We start from the raw sequence: 5,263 nt of genomic DNA, 5'->3' as shown, positions 1-5,263 counted from the left end.
CAACTGTTTACTAATAAATTACTTTCTAAAGTATTTCCCAACCTTATAATGCCGAAATTAAACTTGTCGAAGACAATCCCAATCGATTATCGTGATCGCTAATACTAAAGTTTTCGGACTTACTGTTCGCATCTCGGAATGTCTCGTTTTTTACCAAAAGTTATTATAGCGTATGATGAAATCGAAATTACCGTGATTCAGTTAGAACGAAACCCACTATTCAAATCAATATAAATATGTACGTATGTATTCTTATTTACTCTCGCGTCGCAGATAAGCAAATAAACGACTAAATTATTTTTTGGTTTGCACACGTTTGGAGAATTACTTAGAGCATTTTTAATAAATCAAGTTATCTTCACTTACCACGATTAGGAAAAATTGAAATAACATTTTACACAGAGCTTGGGTTGAAAAATTTTTGTATAAAAAAGAATACTTTCCTGATGAAGTTGTCGTTAACAGTGTTACGGTGTTTTCCAAGCAACTTAAATTCTTAAAAATGAAAAAATTAATTTTAATGTTAATACTGATGTCAGCAGTATTAAATTTGACCGAGACAATATCAACCTCTACCGGCGATTCAGAAGCAACAACAGTGTCATCAGACATGGACGAGTTTATACCTTCGACGGGAGAAAACAATTCTACAATTTCACCGGGAACAACAAAAAAAGTGTCAGTAGAACAAACACGACGAAATCAGTTCGCTATATTTTTGAATGAAAGAATTAAGAAAATATTGCAAGAAAATTCTATGAGGTATCCACCAAAAAATAATTACGAACTTGAGAAATACTTCTTTTTGAGCAAACTTACAAATTCCAAAGTCGATGTATCGAAAAATGTTACAAAAGATGAAATCGCTAAAATGGAAGAGGCTATCAACCAGCTTCAGAAATATGAGTATGAACGCCTTTGGTACGAACAGAAAGTTGCTGAAAGAATACAAGAACTTCAAACTTATCTTGACAAGTACGTTTTATCCGATGAAATTAAGGTGGCGGAGTGGCAGTAGAGCTACCTGGGTTAAATCCATATTTTTTTTTTGAGGTGTTCATCTCCTGACCCATATGTATATAACGCATTATAAAAACAAGAGCATTTGTCTTTTCTAAAAAAAATTATTTCATCAATTCGCAATAGCCCAGTATAATAAATAATAACAATAGTCTTCAATGACGTCTTCAACAAAGTCTGAAATTCTTTTTTAAAATCCATTCACTTATTTATAAGAAGGGATACGTAAATATGTGTTGAACGGGGTTTCCATTAATATATAAAAAGATGGCAGTTACGAAATTCGTGCCAATTTTAAAACAACTTTTTGTTTATATTCTATTTTATTTGTTTTGCTCGATCTCTTAAAAAGGTTTCGACAAAGTCTTATTCTAATTTTATTACACAGTTATGTAAAAATCACAATCGATGGAGAACATTTCAAAAGGTTTTTATTTACATATCTATGTCAGTCTAAATCCAAAGTTAGTGTTCAATTTCCTGGCTGCCCGGCTTATTCCGCCAAGTGCAGCACTCTTTAGTTGTCAAAGTAGATTAGGCTAAGTTTATTTATAATTTACAAATTCTTGTTTATTTGAAATACGAAATGCTGTAGAATTTATTCAATATAGGCCGCCCGGTGTAATGTTATGTTTTCAGTAAAAATGGAATTCAGCGTTTTCACGATCGTGCCCTTTGTTTTGTTTTTTTTCTCTAGTGTATATATGAAAATAGACAGTCCATTGACGAAATTATTAAGGTGATTATAAAATAATTCACAGTCACAACTTTCGTAAACATTTCTGCTAATGGTAAACATTGTGTAGATGCAAATTTATTAAATATATTAGTTTGGGGAAAAAGAAATCCATTATTTTTATATGAAATTCAGGACTTTATTTAACTTGCTTCGGATTGTCCGATTTGGGTCAAATATGCACCGTTTTGTTGTACGATTTGTTGCCATTTTAAAAGTAACTTCAAAATGCCTCTCTCATAGAAGTCCTGGTCTCTATTTGCAAAAAACTCTTGTAGTCGATTTTCACAATCCTCCCTAGATTCCAATTTTTTATCATTAAAGAAATTTTGCAATGCAAGAAAAAGATGATAATTGCTTGGTGCCAAGTCCGGACTGTATGGCGGATGCATTAAAACTTCCCAACCAAGCTCCCGAAGTTTCTGGCGAGTCACTGCAGATGTGTGTGGCCTAGCGTTGTCCTGGTGGAACACAACACCTCTCCTGTTGGCCAATTCTGGCCGTTTCTGGTCAATCGCTATCTTCATACGGTCCAGTTGTTGACAGTAGAGATCAGAATTTAGCGTTTGGCCATATGGAAGCAACTCATAATAAATAATCCCCTTCCAGTCCCACCAAATGCATAACAAAACCTTCCTGGCTGTTCGATCCATCATGTTTTTTTCTGTTAATTGGTGTGGTACCCAAACATCGAGCTTCTTTTTGAATCCAGCTTTGTGTAAATGGTTTAAAACTGTTTTATGGTCGATTTTTAGCTCCTGGGCGATGTTACGACTGCTAACATGCCGGTCAACTTCGCTCATTTCTCCGATTTTATCGACATTTTCGATGACCGGCCTACCTGCGCGAGGTGGATCTTTAACATCAAAAATTCCTGAACGGAATTTACGAAACCAAAATTGCACATAATTGGCTGTTACAGTATCGGAACCATAAACACCATTCACAATTTTAGCCGCCTGGCATTTTCGCCTTTGTCAAAGAAAAACTGTAAAATGTACCGAATTTTCTCTTTGTTCACTTCCATTTTTAACACGCTGTAACTCACAACTGAATGCACCAGACAAAAAACAGCAAAAGAATTTTTTTTACTGCGAAATGTCACCTTTCCAACGAGCATAAATATGAAATTGTTTGATCGATACTTTACGAGAAATCTATCAGTGCAGCCATCTACCGAAAATATAATGGATTTCTTTTTCCCCAAACTAATAAATAAGCTTTCGCAGATACTTACCGCGTTTTTTCTTTCATTAACCTATTCAAAGTTCGAAATAATTATCTAATATATATTTCAGTAATCATGATTTTACTGAACACTGATTACATTAATTACCTTTATAATATTTTTTGGCGTAAATAGCATCAAATCGATAGCCATGATTTTTGCAAACTAGCTAACGAGAAAGCTAAAGTGTTTGGGCGCTCGTTAGCATTAACAAAAAGAAAGGCCCTACCGGCTCTAATTTAGAGGCAAGCAACTTTTAATTCTGCTGCATTAAGTTTTTTCTTTAGAATACCCTTATCTATTATTACGCCATCAATCAAAGTTGTGCTTCGAATACAGAAATTAAGAACTGAAGATGAGTTAAATTGCGATTTATTTATCGGACTTGATGCTATCCGGTATTCATGTTTCAAAAATTTAAAAAAAAATATTGTATGCCAAGCCACTCTCATCAAATGAAGAGACTTTTAGAAAGGAGTAAAATGGACCTGTTATTGCCACTTCTCATTAGAAGTTTTGTATATGCAGTGATCCACAAAGGGAAGATATGTAGTTTAATGCTAACGGAACCCAAACTAAAGGTAACGAATTGACAAAAGTATTAAATCAACTTGAGTACGGTTCGTGCATTATTTCTAACGATAATGACGATCGTGATGAGACAAGCCTTGCACAGCAAAATTAACATGAAATTCCTAATTCCTACTTCTATTTATCCCTCGAGATCGTCCCCGTAATACCAAAGCAATAGTCTTGTCGCCTTCAAGAAGCTAAATGTTTCGTCAGACCTATTATCTCTCATTTATCGAAATGTTAGGGGCCTAAACTCAAAAATTCGTTCTACTTTTCTAAATTCAATGAGCACGGAGTTTTCCTGTTTGGCCTTTACTGAAACTTGACTAAAACCCGATCTTCATTCGTCGGAACTTTTTCATCATTCTTTCCAAGTCTTCAGAAAGGATCGAGTGAATCGCATTGGTGGTGGTGTATTAATTGCCATATCTGCGTCAGTCCCGTCCAATTTAATAGAATTTCCCACTTCTCCTGACGTTGAATTTATCGCCATTCGTGCGAAGATGACGAATAAACATCTATTTGTAACTTGCTCCTATATTCCCCAAAATTCTGATATCTCCATTTACAAGAATCATGCTGCCGTCATCTGTGAAGTGGCCAAGCGGTCTAGACTTAACGATTTGGTCGTTGCATTGGGTGACTTCAACTTGCCTCAAGTCACTTGGTGTAATGGTGATAATTCTGGCTGTTTGATTCCTACTTCAACGTCTGATAGGGCTGTTGTGTTCTTTAATGAATTGTTTGATCATAACTTGGGTCAATATAATCGTACCCCTAATTATAATGAATGATGCTTGATCTCTGCTTTGCCAATTTTCCCGAGATTAACGTAAATCGTTGTCCGCCTTTTAGTTTACCTGAGGATCCTTACCATCCATCAATATTCCTTCCATTTCATCATATGAGTGATGGTTTGTTGAATTTCCTCTCATCATATGAGTGATGGTTTGTTGAATTGCCGTAATGTGCCAAATCAAACTTTTTTATATAATTATTATGATTTTCATAAAATCAATATTGTATTACTAAAACATTGTCTTTCACATTTGAGGCTTGATTTCTCAACTGGTAGTATTGAAAGCTTATTGTCATCGTTCTACAATACATTAAATCTAGCTATTGCTGCATCTGTTCCGATCAAGCATTGTCGACCTCGAAGTAGGTGTCCTCCGTGGTTTAATAAGACAATTAAATATCACAAGAATAGCAAAAACTCGCTATTCAAAAAATATTCGAAAAGTGGCTCTGCGCTCGACTATATCGCTTACTCGGTGGCGAGGCATAGATTTTACTCCCTCAACCATCATTATTATTGCAGATACCTTCAGTTCATTAAATCCTCTCTGTTTGCTAATCCTAAATTCTTTTTTAAATTTGTTAACTCTAAAAGAAAAATATCCACATATCCCTCTCATGTTTTTTTTAAAGGCTCTGATTCCTCGGAAGATTTTGAAATCTCAACTCTATTTGCTGAGTATTTTCGACGAAACTTTTCGATTGATAATTTCGATTTATCAGCAAACTACCCATATCCTATAACTAAGTCGGTTTCAATACCTAACTTGGTTATTTCGGAAGATGACGTTTTTAAAGGGTTGAGCTCTCTACAATGCAGTTGTTCGCCTGGACCTTATGGAATTCCATCATGTGTACTTAAATCTTGCGCTGTCGAGTTATGTGGTGTGATCTCAAAGATTTTTAAC

The sequence above is a fragment of the Glossina fuscipes genome, unplaced genomic scaffold (genome assembly GCF_014805625.2).
Source record: "Glossina fuscipes isolate IAEA_lab_2018 unplaced genomic scaffold, Yale_Gfus_2 188, whole genome shotgun sequence".
NCBI lineage: Eukaryota > Metazoa > Arthropoda > Insecta > Diptera > Glossinidae > Glossina > Glossina fuscipes.
The sequence above is the reverse complement of the archived record's forward strand: the minus strand, read 5'-3'. Positions refer to the sequence as shown.